This window comes from Lepisma saccharinum, chromosome 1, assembly GCF_977018435.1.
Source record: "Lepisma saccharinum chromosome 1, izLepSacc3.1, whole genome shotgun sequence".
NCBI classification, from domain to species: Eukaryota; Metazoa; Arthropoda; class Insecta; order Zygentoma; family Lepismatidae; genus Lepisma; species Lepisma saccharinum.
In genome coordinates this window covers 132,299,318-132,314,652 of record NC_139229.1, presented here as the reverse complement: position 1 = coordinate 132,314,652, position 15,335 = coordinate 132,299,318, and the positions used below count along the sequence as shown (strand labels likewise).

General features: G+C 38.5%; 1 long non-coding RNA gene across 1 annotated transcript in view; it reads left to right on the top strand.

The window, feature by feature from the left end:
• The window catches only part of LOC145988749 (uncharacterized), a 239,519-nt gene that overhangs the window by 121,772 nt on the left and 102,412 nt on the right, over positions 1-15,335 (top strand). The gene's annotated exons all lie outside the window — the stretch shown is intronic.

Sequence of the window (15,335 nt, the reverse complement as noted above, 5' to 3'; positions counted from 1 at the left end):
GGTTGCCAACTGACCTTGATAGATGCAATATGCGCCAATCTGTAGATCGCTGGCAAGCGCTGTCGAGTTGTCGCTCTTGGTTGTCGTCCCGTGTAGCGGAACCAGCTGATCTTGAGAAGATACGGGGTGACTCCATCGTCCTCCTGCCGCAAGAAGGGTAATGGAACGTGTAAGTAGATTAGAGAAGTGGCAACTCTTGCTGGCATGGAAAACAGAAGAAAAGATGGCTCTCAGTCAATGTAACGAGTGAAGCAAGCCATTGGGCTGTAGTGAGTGGAATCAGACGAGGCAGGCGATGAACCTTGTGACGTGGATCTTCCTGGCCGATGTTTTGGATAACTGGGTTAGTGTGAGCGACAATGTTCATGTCCTGGTCGCAGATTCCTCCAGATAGCCTTCCACGAGTACAAAGTCAAAGTTTTTTTTTTTTTTTGTTTTGTTTTGTTTTGTGGATGACTGGCACAAACTGTATTTTCTTACTTATCCATCTCTGGGGAATCTATAGTTTAGCATGGAATGTTAATTTATCATTATTTACTGCTTATAACTTTACCTAATCAAGCACTATTTGAGAAGGAAGGACCATATTAGCTTGAATCCTGAACTGGGTCCAAAACACAAACTGTACTGGCGGCGTATGGTTACCAGTGCAATAAATCTGAGAAACTGGTAAAGAAGCGACCACAAAGAATAGAACCTTCGGCAAAAATCCTTCCCCCCGATCCGTTCAGCTCGGGCCAAAAGGAAGCATGGTTCACCCTGCCTCTCCCCGCCTGGCGGGAGTACGGTGCACAGGAGTCACGGGTCTGCGCAGGCTTTTTTGCCTGTGGTTCTACTATATAATCCAGCCACCAGTTCATATGTCTTATGCACCATGAACCTGAATCGTGAAGTTCAGGCGATGGTCCAGGTATTTGGCACAATTGCTATGGTGTCTAGCATCAGTTATACCGGGCAATGCCATTACATTCAGTGGTTGACAACTACTTTTAACCTAATTTTATATTCTTCGACAAGCCTAGATGTAATCAAAGCATTTCTCTATCTGATTGTGTCATTGTTTGTTCATTAATATTTAATTTCAATGGTACATATTAATTAATGTGTGAGGTTAAAGAATTAGAAATATATTTACGAATCAAGTTGTTGGAATCGGATCATTCACTTACCGGGAAGCAGTCACACGAATGTTAACCACTTGTCTATAGTAGATCACTGCTGCACTTTTTACTCCCGACGACCTTGATTCGTCATCGTCCCCTTGGCAAGTTGCCTCTCAGAAGCAAAGAATGCAGTGTCGTCTGTGTACAATGCCTGAATAATACGTTGGTTACAAAGTATTTTAAACGGTGCGCAGTTAATTATACGGAAAAGATAAAACTGCGAGTTTCGGAAAACTAAGGCATAAAATGCCGTGTGCAGTTACAGTACGATTAATTCAACAGTTCACATCGTCTACTTACTTTTATTCTTTATGTAGATAGGAAAGTACATATGTCTTCGGTGCCATTTTTTATATGTAGGTATATGTATGGATTTACAACATCCGCTCCATTTTTTACTCTGTTCTGGAGTTTTGTTAAAGATAAAACTTTAAAAACAATATATAGACTACATTAATTAAATCATTATTTTCATCAGATATACCGTTATTTACAAAGCATTTTTATTATTATTTCTTGAAAATGTTTCTTCCATAGTTCTTGTGTTCTTAATCTTTATATTAGTCCAGTTTAATAGACTTTCGCGCCACTGCCATGTGTGGGATTGTGTGTTGTTCTGTCTCTTGTATAGCGTATTTGTGCCAAGTGCTCCAACGAGAATGCACAGAGTAGCGGAAGATCTTTCTTGTCTGAGGCACTTATCGGCGCCTAGCCCATGTTATTTGTGGCGGGAATATTGAGCAGAGGGTAATAAATATTGCCACGTACAACAGATAAACATTAAACATTATTATTTTATTTCTAATATCGTGTTTATATCGGATTTGAAAAATTATATTGTCTTAAATACGTGAATTTCCTGGCTCGCCAGACGGTGACAGGAGCGTGGGAAATGATTGATATTGACCTAAATGATTATAACTGTTGAAAAATCTGCATTAAGAAAAAATAACATCAGTTTCTAGAGTTTCCATCTTCTTAGGTATTACAAACTGTACAGTGGGGTACATAAATAATACGAGCACGAGGCAAATTGTCCATCACCATGTTTATTCACATTGTTTTACGCAATATGAGATTCAAGAACTGGTACAAAACAACATCAAGCAAGTTGCTGTACCAGCATCAGGTTAATTTCATTCCAACCGGCCCCCGTGGCGTAGTGGTTATCATATCGCGCTACGACGCCAGTGGTCGTGGGTTCGAATTCCTGCCTGGACATGGACGTTTGCAAGTGTCCATTCTTCAATTTCATCATGTGATCCCTATCTTCGCAAATTAGCCACAAGTGGCACAAAAGGCGAAGTAAAATGAAGCAAATCAATCAATCAATTTCATTACCTAAAATCATGTACAGTGCAAGAGAAAAGTCATTCAATTTGCCTGGCAACACTGAATGCACGCCACTGTACATTCCATTCATATTTCTGAAACTAAATCCGAACGACATACGACAATATTGACATTTTTGGAAGCCAAAATCAGATATAGGCTCACATTGGCGCTATAAATCTTGAGAGATGATTTGGCAACCCTGACTACAAGAGCCAAAGGGGGTGGGGGTGGGCTTTTTTCATCGCCAGGCTTGAATCACAACAGGTGGAGACCAAACAAAAAGGCGGGAAAATGTTATGAAGCATCTCTTCACACTGAAGAGGTATTAGATTTCCTCGAGGCTTGTCCTTGCTGACAAGATCACTGAATTTCTCATTGGGAAAGCTGAGTGGTTTCTATAGAACCCATTTGCAAGGCGATGGAGGTGCCCAGTTAGCATTGTGGTCCGCCGATAAGGAATTACACGCTTTTGGCCGTCGCTATAAAAGGGGGCGACACGAACCTTTTAATCGTTTTCATTAGAGACGAGAGCATTAAGTGCTTTTCGCTGCGTCAGCATATTTTACACACTTCTTAAGCTCGCTGCTTCCGAAAATTGATGTGAAGGTCGAGATGAAGTTAGAGGTGAAGGTAGACAAATGCACGACTCGTTCGTAGCCTTGTCTCGGCTCTCGAGATGCACTTGCAAATGTCTGACACGATAAACCCTTTTCATTATAATAAGAAAATTGAGTGAAGAATAATATATGTATGCTTGAAGCTTTCCAATAAGGCCTTTTTTACTTTTTTCTCCCATGGCGTACAATTTTACAAGCACGTAAATCGTAAATCAAAGTGACAGTTTCATATCGATAGTCACAAATTCTGCAGGATCCTGCGTAGCCAGATGGTTAGCGCTCTCACCTTTTGCGCTGGGAGTCACGGATTCAATTCCTCCAAAATGTTTCTATTCAATTTTCGAGTTCAGAGGCAGGAACACCAATAGCTTTGCGAGAAAGAAAAAACCTTGCGACGCATTGATTATTTTCATGTGTTACCACAGATGCTTATTTGCAGTTAAGAGTAAATTGAGTTATTTACTGAAAAAAACAAATTGAAGTTACGTTTACTTCGTAACCGCAATAATCATCGTGGGTACTGATCCTAGAACCTGCATATGAAAATTGATACTATCATAAATTTAACTATATTGTTAATGTATTAAATATGCATTATTGGAGGTTACATTACACTTCTAAAGTCTTAACTGAAAAAAATTCCGAGGGACTCAAACTTATCATCACACCAACCCCCCCCCCCAAAAAAAAAATTAGCAATGCCGCATCTGAGAGTTCAATCCCCCAGTTAAGCTGTTCCTTCAAGGTCAATGATGTACCTTTATATTAACAACTTATGTAGTGTAGATTTACGATTCGAAAGTTATTTGTACCTTGCTCAATATGATCGAAAATTGTTTAAGAAATTATGCTGAATCGCACAGAAATGACCAAATATTGAATATCACAACCTACATGGTGGTCCGTATGTCCTGTTACCTCCAGGTGGTTATCACAGTGGAACTAATTAAATTTGTTCTCTGCCTTCACATGGCTGGCAGATGTAACTATAGTGTGGATGAATGGTGAACAGCATGTGTATGGACCAGCAACACAATAAGGGAAGTGCAATGTGACTTCACTGCAAGATTTAACAAAGAGGCCCATCGGAGATAGATAATAATTTCACACAGGACATGCAGATAAATTGTGTCAAGAAAATGGTGAAAGTTATTTTGACCTTCTTGACCGGTAACTTTGAAAATTGTTATGTAGGGGTAACAAGATATTCGGATCACCCTATACATCTACAACTCTAACTGGCGTTACACCTTGATGACTTCCAAAACACGGTGAGCACGGCAGTCCTCAATTTGAGCACCATTTAACATTTAATTAGTGTTGTATAACATAAATTGTTGCATGCTTCAGGAACATTTAACCCTTACAAACAAATATACAGTGTCATGAAAACCCCAGGCTTAATGATTGTTATTTTATAAGAACTGTGATCAGTGGTGCAGGAAGGGTGGGGGGGTACAGGGGTACGATTTTGAAGGGGGTACAGTACCCCCAAAATCCATGATCCAAGCTGTACCCCTTGTACCCCCCCCCCCCCCACGTAATTTGACAGGAGCAAGGTGCTGCTGTTCAAAGAAACTGTTTTAGTAGCTGTTCAATGAAACTATTTTTAAGTAGCTAAACACAAAAAGTTTTTTTGTTTTCAAACATTATTTTCCTTTCGAACAGAATTAAAACCACTGTAAAACTAGTTCACTTGATCTGCACTGCGGGAAAACTTTTCTAAGGGCATGGAAATGAGTGTAAAATGGTTGATTATGATAAAGTTTGGTTTTAGGAAACTAATCTTCAGCTTCTATGTGTAGGGGGTACACAATTCTAAAGAAGTAATTGATTGGAAGAAAATATATATAAATATGCTTCAGGAGATTAGCGCTGAGCTTCATTTTCGAATTTTTCAAAATGAATTTTCAGACACTATATACTTCCACTATAAAGATAGTTACATTTTTTCGATATATACGGTAAAGTTTGAAAATTTGAATTTTTTCTACAATACGTTTCAGGAAATAAATGTTACATGGAATGAGTAAATGAGAAACATTCTTCTGAGCTCCCTTTTAACAGAAAATGAGTAGGTAATCATGGCAAAATTTTAACATACTCTAAAATGTTATCAAGTCGTCAAAGTATTCAACGTTCAAAACTGAACAACAAAATACATACCTATGCCTAATTTCGACAATTTAGGCATGTGGTCATGCGACGTTCTTCTACACATAACACAATTACGGTAAAATGGAGAAATAAGTGGCTGTTCTTGCATTTAATGCAATTCCCTGATGCCGATTTTCTGCACCTACCATTTATGGACAAAATCAAATGAGACTCACGCATCACATGATCTTGACACCAAGGACGATAGAGAGAGCATAACATTTTGTATTCTAACTTCCATAAAACCATAAGAAAGTAAAACACATTAACTATTTAATAACCAAAATTCACTTTTCAAGTCACTCTTGGTCAAAAGTTACTTCCTTTTTTCCCCCTCTCTGATGCAATTGTCACAAATGATGTGGATTTGTAATACTTTCGAAACATATAAATTAATGTTCATATATAATATTCATATTCCGTCATTATAAGCAGAATTCATATTTTCCTCATTTTGCCCTGAAATAAAAAAAAAATAATGCACCAAAAGTACCATGTAATTTTAACAAATAAATAATTTTCAGATATTTCTATGAACTTATAGAGCCAACTTGGAATAATGAAACATAATAGAATGAAACCACCAGTGGCGTGCATACAAGGTAAGGTACCGAAGCACAGCTTCGGCATGCAATTCGAATTTTGCATAATTCCCAGGATACCTAGACTCCCTGAAAGTGTGGAGAGGAGCCCGAGAAAGACTAAAATGCTGTGTTTTTATCAAGGCAAGCCTGCTCCTTGATGTACTATTGTTTATTTAAAAATTATTTATTCAGTGCTTCCGCTATATAAATGGTCACCGCAGGTAAACCACAGACTGAAATACATCGTAGTATGTCATATTTAGCATTCAGCAGCTAATTTCTTCAGTTTTCCTGAGGGAGCTCACCGATTTTCTTTTTCTTAATTTGTCAGGGTATGTTTGGAAAAGTATAGTTAAACCTATCTAGAGAGATTATGTTGAAAATAAATATGGTGCTGATACGTACAAGTTTCGGATTCCTCTCAATTTCGCCTCGAATTTACGTAACTATGCGAGTTAATCAGACATATAATTGACAAATAAGTCATATATTTTGTTTATTGTAATTGCAAAGTTAATCAGTCAGTTACAGTTGTAAGGCCGTACTGCCTGGTTTCATATATTCAGGATAAAATTCGCATTTCTAGGGTTCACAGCATAGAAATTATAAATCAAGCTGAAAAAACTTTATTAAGAAAAAATGTTTGCTGCAATGACCTCTATACGTTGTGAGATAATGTATACATTGCTTATACTATAAATTTCATGATTTGGGGCGAAATAAAGAGCCTCTTCGTCCCTCAAGCAGCCTTTAGATCGATCCAGGAAAGAGGCACATGCACAGTGGTTCCCAGTGGCGGCGATTGTGTTCAAAATGGGGGGGGGGCAAGGACAGTTCACTTTCCGTTGGTAGATAAGGTATAGCATAGTGTGGGTGCAAAAGTGGGAAAAAGTGGCGGTGCAAGTGTCCCCACGCATCCCCTAATCGCCGCCACTGGTGGTTCCAATTCCAATTTAAACTTAGATCCTCTCCTGATTAACCTATCTGAACTTAAACTTTCACAAACTTTTGACCGATACGAGAATGAGAACAAAGATTTACAACAGGTTTAAAAATCGTATATTTAATATAACCATAAAATTCTAAATAAAAACTATGTGTGCAAATTTTGCATTATAGAACAGGAAAACCATGTTTGTTGTTCTAAAATGGCATTTTCAATGCTTCCCCCTCCACCCTCACACATATATATCCATCCGCGCATGTGTATATAGAGCTCTAATTTTGAACCCCCCCCCCAAATGAAAAACGTTCCTGCGCCACTGACTGTGATAAACATGCAATGGGTAAGTAGTGACGTTGTTCGATGTTTGATTATGGTTTTACCCTTTTGGCTTGATGAGTCACGGCCATGGACGTCCGCAGGATTTTTTCCAGGGAAGGGCAAGGAAGGTATTTTTTTCCCAGGGGGGGGGGGGGCCAAACAAGGCACATTTTCTCCAAAAAGTGTTGTTCTCTAAAATAAACATTGCTTAAATTTGAATTTATGATGTTCATGCAATAATTAACACATATTATTCTGGCTAAAATGAAATTATATGTGTGAAATACATCATTTTTGGTTGACTTTCATTTTCCAGGGGGGGGGGGCCACGGCCCCCCCTTCCGGACGCCCATGGTCACGGCCCACATGTGCAACACTAAACAGCGTTACACCTGAAGACTTCCACTCACTTCCAAAACACGATGCGCGCGGCGGGCCTCTCTTTGAGCACCCTTTAATTACGACCCACAAGTCTTTTACGTGCAGTCATTTCACGTTTCATAACAGTCCGCTGATTCATTAACAGTACAGCTCATTAATACACAGCTTTAGGCAAATCTTCCTTCACAATAAACTACACCATTAGGAGGCCTCCCCACCCCTCCACCCCCTTGCGCTCCTTTTTACGTCGTAGTCCCCCTCCCCTTTCCCGTCCTCAAACCCACCATCATCCCTTTCCAAGATTCCCCCTTTATAAAATACTATCTCCTTTTGTTCGGAGACGCAAGGAAATAAAACCCTGACGAGCCGAGTTTCCGGCAAACGCCGCTGGGTGGCTCCACTTATCTCCCACCTAAGGAAAGACGCGTGGGCTCATAGTTATTGAACTAATTTGCGGCGCGGATTTCGCCGTAAGCACATAATGCGAACGAATACTGTCTCATTGTGAGGAAAGTAGTCCCGCTCTTCTTCCGGAATGCACGTTTTATCTATCGAGAGCGATTTTAAACAGATAAGAGTGCAAGCAAGCGCTATACAACACCAAGTTTTATCTACTTCGTGAAGCATGAGTTTTAGAGACTTTGTAAATACCGGAAAGAGTTTTGAAATTTGATGAGGCAATTTGGAATAACTTTTCAAAAACTTATAATGCAGCAAGCAATGAACCACATCCATAGATTGGTAGCTACAGGGGCACCATAATTAATAATTTTTCAAAATGATTAAGTTAATGCTGTTTGAATCGTACCGAGATATTTCTTAAGTTAGCTTATAAACGCAGTACAAGAAATTATAAAGGAAGTGTCGCAGAATGAAAGTGAAGTTTGTCACCTTAAGAAACTGTGTATGTGACGAGCCGATATCGACAGTCATAGCAACTTGGAGATATATATGCTAATAGCACTCAACCTCCCTAGCCTAATGACGTGTGCATCTAATAGCAGAAATAAGCATGTGAATAGGTTAGGTAGGTTAGGTTTAGTGTCGTTAGTATAGCTTGATCAGCAACAATAGATACATGAAGTCATAATATCGCTACTGGCTGTAAGTAGTACAGCAAAGAGAATTCCACGCCCGAAAATGAGGTATAGTGAGGTACACAGTGTTGCCAACCTCTTACTCGAAAAAATAACCAAGGTTTTTATCTTGGTCTAACCTAATTTGAAGCAAGGAGCTGGCAATACTGCGAATCTCACCGAGCCTCATTTTCTCGCAGTGTTGCCAACTCGGACGAGGCGTAGCCTTTTACGGTGTATGTTAATGGTTTGCTCTCGTAAGGCATGAGCCTTATTTTCTCGCAGTGTTGCCAACTCAGGGCGAGGCGTAGCTTTTTACGGTGTATGTTAACGGTTTGCTCTCGTAAGGCATGAGCCCTATTTTTTTGCAGTGTTGCCAACACCTCACTCGAAAAAATCACCAAGGTTTTTGTTTTTGGGTATAAACTAACCTACAATGAGAGAAAAATGGACAGAAAAAGCTCTGACATTACTTTTTAAGCTATTTTTTACCCTATTTCAAAATGTTGCTTTTATGCTAACTTGTTTTTTGACCTATATTTGAAATGACTTACGATATTTTCCTATAAGGAGGCTGTTTTTTTACTGTAAGCTCTCTTAGTGTAATCTACTACGACCTGCTAATAGGCTTCTGCTCTCAGCGTAATCTGTTTTACGTACTAAACTAATCTACAATGAGAGAAAAAATGGACAGAAAAAGCTCTGATATTACTTTTTAAGCTATTTTTTACCTTCTGCAAATGTTGCTCTTATGCTAACTTATTTTTTGATCTATTTTTTATTTTATGATGTTTTACGCACTAAACTAGCCTACAATGAGAGAAAAATGGACAGAAAAAGCTCTGGCATTATTTTTTAAACTATTTTTTATTCTATTTTAAATGTTGCTCTTATGCTAACTTATTTTTTTATTTTTTTTATTTTACGATGTTTTATGCACTAAACTAACCTACAATGAGAGAAAAAATGAACAGAAAAAACTCTGATATTATTTTTTAAGCTATTTTTTATCTTCTGCAAATTTTGCTCTTATGCTAACTTGTTTTTTGACCTACTTTTGAAATGACTTATGATATTTTCCTATAAGGAGGCTGTTTTTTTTTACTGTAAGCCCCCTCAGTGTAATCTACCACGATCTTGTGCTCTCAGCGTAATCTGCCACGATGTGTTTTGTTTTTTAAAACTCTCATGTGTGATCTTCTACAATGTGTGTGTGTGTGTGATAATCAAAATTTATTTTTGTTAAGGAAATCCCTGGCCCCTGCTACGACCTAACGGGACCTCTTCTATGATGTTTTGGGCCTTCTGCTATAATGTTTTTCTCCTCATGTTGCAAAAATTGTATTGTAGCGGTATTTGAAATCGACTGTACTGTGTAGTAGACCAATCAACTCGGTTCTAAGCTCGAAAAGTGGGGCTCAGTGGGGCTCAACCCACCCCAAGAAAATTTCACCATGTGATTTTTCACAGGCGAAACTAACCTACCAATAGGAGTTGGCAACACTGACTAGTTGCTTCACAAACCTCTTGTTTTTTAAACATATGATATTTTCACAGGCGAGGCTAACCTACAAGTTACAAGTTGACGGCGTAATCTTCTATAAGATGATAAGTATGCAATAAGATGAAGAAGATACTAACTGGCAATAGCGGTGTTAATGTTTCCAGCTTTCTACCCCCACCCTCTTCTTACCGGACCTTCTCCCTTATGGTGCAGTGGTATTCAAGGATTCGATACTTGCACAAGTGGTTTTTGAAACTGTAGGTTTAGCCCCGATTAGTCTTACTTACAGGGGGCTCTTGTAAATGGCACGGGTGAAAAAACATGCATATTTTTGTTTTTTCCACATGTATGTATGTATGTAATGCGATTTGTGTGGAGGCCAAAATTTTGAATTTACGGCTTAATTAATCTGCATGAATGCTTAATGTTTTGATTTTTTTTATTTCTAGTTTGACATGAGATACACACAATTTTATTTTTTTGAAGTACAGTTAATATTACCTAGTTCGGGTTAAGCTGTAACATACAACTAGCGATCGACACGACACACAGACAGAGAGAGTGTGAGCAAATTCAAAGTGTGATCTATCGTGAACTAAACTAACCTCACACACCCACCCACATATAGTTTTACAGGTAACTCAAAAAGCAGAAAATAGTACATAGCATGACAGGTCGATTTATCGTAAACTAAACTAACCTTACTTGCCCACCTACATATAGCCTTACAGGTGACTCAAAGGCAGAAAGGCAGCTATATCACTTGTAAGGGCCAACACACAAGATCTATTGCAAACTAAATTAACCTACGACATAAGCCATGGACACATCTTCCAGATAGGGTATAAGCAACTCACCTCTTGTAATTGTATAACGGGGGAAAATTAACCTACAGCTGGCAACACTGTTTGAGTTGCTTTTGACGAGCCAAACTTACACTTTGCAAATAGGCTAAAGCTAATTTTTTACAGCTAGAAGCTTGAAACATATACTCTTGCAGAGTATGCCAACTTACCTCATGTAAAAATATTACCTAGTACGGTTAAGCTGTGACATACAACTAACGATCGACACGACCACCTGACACACATACGGAGAGAGTGAGACAGCTTATATGCAATATATTCCTACACATGTACTGGGTTTTAAAAGGTAACTTGCAACAACTATTTTACTCACTCTCTATCAAAATCTCCTAACCACATGTTTTTGATACTTGCTGCCAGAACATGGTGGTTTTAGACTGTAAATTCAACCTGATTATTCTATTTGTGCATGATGCCTGCATTTGGAATATTTAATTCTTGGCATACGGTATTTTGCGTGCTCCAGTAACCTTGTGCTTGATTCACGGAAGCTATGACGCGTATTTCCTGTTTTGCGAACATGCGAGAATTTTTCACAATAGATAATATATTGCAAGAGCGAGTTGTTTGTGTATATAAATCTAGTTTTGGAAATGGACATGAATATAATGTCAAAAATTATTGCATAACTTAAAAATATTGATATTTATTGCACTAGCAAAGGTAAATGTGGAATGCCCCGGCCCCCTCAGCTGTTAGGTTAAACAGCATAAATATTTTATTACTGATAGCAAGCATTCTCATATCCACAAAACAGATCTAGTAATGAGCTGTCTTGCAAGTCTCCCGAGTGAAGGAATATGATGCCACTATAAACTGCAAACAAGATATGCAGTCCCTCGCATGAGATGTATGAGGCTTATGAACCTCGACCTATAGAGTTGTACAATGGATGTTTTTTTTAAGCATAGCGGTATGTTTTTTGCTTATTTTAATGTCATCGAGCGTGCATGTAAAGAAGGGGAGAGAAAAAAAAGAGGAGGGGGGGTTATAACGGATAATTCATATTTCGATTTCAATATTTTTGCTAGTCACGATTCACCTGCTATCTAGAAGGACACTGGACGATGGCTAAAAGCGAGTGAAGGAGAGAAATGTTATTTTTTTTTATTTTTTTTGATTGTGTGTGATGAAATAGTTTTAGATAATAATAGTAGGCTAATAGAATTGTAGAAAACGGGTGTATGGTGATGCGAGGCTGAAAGCAATTTTGAAAGCAGTCTCGGGCATTTTTGCGTTCAGCCAACAAGGAAAATGCACATGGAGGGCGCAACGGTATTGTCCATGGATGGTTTTTCTGAATAAACATACATATTAGTTTTTGCAGTCTCCAGATGGGATCGGAGTTTTTGTTTTGGTTGGACAAGGGGTTCAGATAAATGCATGGACATCAAAATAAAAGAAAAAAAATTTACTCCATTGCTCACATGTATTGAGTCTTCCAATAACACACCTCGCGGGGCGTACCTACATGTATGCAAAATATAGTTAATGTCTTATTTCTCGAACCTGTGGTCTGTAGATTTGTTTTTGTTGGCAACAGAAACAGAAAAAATGGCACCATGTTATTGTATACTGATATGGGTGTACTGTAATCATAACAATTTTCTAGTTAAAAATCTATGTCGAAAAGCAATGTTGGGTGACTTGTCTGTGTTGGGTCTTATTAACAACTTCACAGCTGTACCTGCACAACTCATCGACTACAAGGCAACAATGTTAGGAAATGTGTGCATGGCTCCGAGAATACAATTTAAAATTACTAATGTGGCATGAACCCCCTCTACTTGTGTGTATTTGAATATGCGAAAATTAGACACTTTGAATAATCGATGAGAACAATCACAAAAGCAGCTTGCACCTGTATGACGTGTTCAAACTTCAGATGATTTTTGTTAATCTACAAAAGCCAAGTGCAAACGGAGATCACTACGAAAATTGGGGGGGGGGGGAAAGAAGGGAGGCTATTTTGGCTAATGGCAACGATGAGGATGAATAATGGTTGTTTTGATAAAATTGACGAAGTTAATATGCCTAGCCTAAAATAAAATTCAACAATTAATGTTAAACATTTGCCACTCTGAAATGGCGACGGCTATCATCATAACATGACTTGTTTCTAACCTGTCTATATTGGCCCTCTCTCTACCCCTCCATAAATTTGATTCGAAAGGCACAATCATTCCAGTTCTTGAATAAGACTCGCATATGCCCTCAGAAAAAACAAGAGAAGAAATAAATAAATCAAGTCATGTATATTCTTCATCCCCGAACTTTCTTCCACAACACTGCACGAAGCCTCGAGTTTCGGATATTGTTGTTGTGCGACAGGATAGGATAGATGAACCGTATGTTTACCGAGGACCAGACGTAATCAAACATTTTTTTGAAAAGATAGTTGAAGAGGTTGAGACTATTGGCAGCCTCTTACGCGAATTGAAACCAAATGCTCCCATTATCCAGCTATGAACTTCAATCTTACAATAATATTGAAACGTGTCCGGTGTGCGATCAAAGGTTTTACCGACGAGAACCGGAAAGTAATTTCATCATAATTATTTTACCGGAAACTACATCGGTGGAATCTGTAACATAATGTATTCATGTATGTGTTTGACAATCATATATCACTTACTAGAACAATTTTCACATTGTTTTCACTACGTGAGATGATATTTTATTTACATTTGCGATAAAATAGAGGTTTGGGTGTAATAACAGTTTTTATTAATTAATTTAGAGATGCATTTTTTATTTGTTGAGTTAATGATTAGGTTAATTTGTTATTTCTTGCAAAAAAAAGAGGGAACCACAGCTGAAAGAAAATACACAACTTGTATTATTGAGGTCAAGAGTTTGTGTTAACATCACTTTTTGCATACATAGGCTAATCGCGACTCGGGATATGTTTAAAATGGAATCTGAAATATTGATTATGCGACCTGACTGGAACTCGGAATAGGACACACTGATTACAAGACGTCGATATATTACTATTTGGTAAGAAATTGTAGTGTTTCAATTCACACACACACACACTCACAATTTAAAACAACTAAACTGATCGTAGGCCCAACTGGCGGCTGGCATACACAACTATCCATCCACCAGTCGTCTTCTGGAGCGTGTGTTTCGATGAGTGTCAACAACCTCCATTGTGAAGTAAAATTTGTAGGGGTAACATCACTCTCCAATTACAATGTTGGCAAACTTTTCAATTTTATCGTAAACGACGACAAAGGTATCGGCTACCTGATCAAAATTATCAACACGCTGCCTCCGAGATTCTGGAACGTTGCCGAAGGAAAGGGACTCGTGAACGACATCATCAACAAGTTATTTTTCGAGATATATTTACCTGGCTACCAATACTGCGGACCGGGTACCAAACTTGAGAAAAGATTGGAGAGAGGAGACAAGAGTGTGAATCCGTTGGACGCGGCATGCAAAAATCACGATATTGCTTACAACACGCACACGAATTTGGATGCACGTCACGAAGCAGACAAGAAATTGGAGCATGCTGCTTTCAGGAGGGTCATGAGCAGAGATGCTTCTTTGGGAGAAAAAGTTGCAGCATTGGGCACCACCATCGCCATGAACACGAAACAAAAATTTGGATGGGAAATCCTACCTAGAGTTATCTTTAACTGGCAACGAGGTGATCTTGGTCAGCACGACGAACCCTCAGCCGTTATAGAAGATATCTGAAACCAGCTTACACCAGTCACTCATAGCCCCCCCCCCCCCAATTTTCTCACGATGGTGGGTTGCTACCGGCCCTATACGTAGGCCGAATAAATTCCGACCAGAGCCGGATTCGAACCTATACCGTCTCGCAGCGAACAATCTCAAGACGAGTGAACGCCGTAATTCGCTCAGCTACGGAGGAGGACTCTCTCTCTCTCTACTCTTTCTCTAATTTTCATCATCATTGTTAAAATTAATCCAAGAGAAAATATATATTTTGTGTTGACATGGGAAATATGCAATAAAAAAATACATGATCAATAGTTAAGGTCAAAATCTGAATAAACAGTGAGGGTGATACACGCAAGCTTCCAGGCATGTGATTTACACAGAATTAAATATAAAATGAGAGATGGAAGGTTTTTGTTACTATTAGAATTTAAGGACGGAAAATATGTACAGCAAATGAATACTACGTTTGACTAATTGTGAAGATGAGTATCACAGTACGTTTTTTATCGTTCTTATATAAACGTTGAAACGTTTAAGAACGTATAAGAACGTTTACCGAAACGTTTCAACGCTGCGTGAAAACAACGTTGAAACGTTTCGGTAAACGTTCTTATACGTTCTTAAACGTTTCAACGTTTATATAAGAACGATAAAAAACGTACTGTGATACTCATCTTCACAATTAG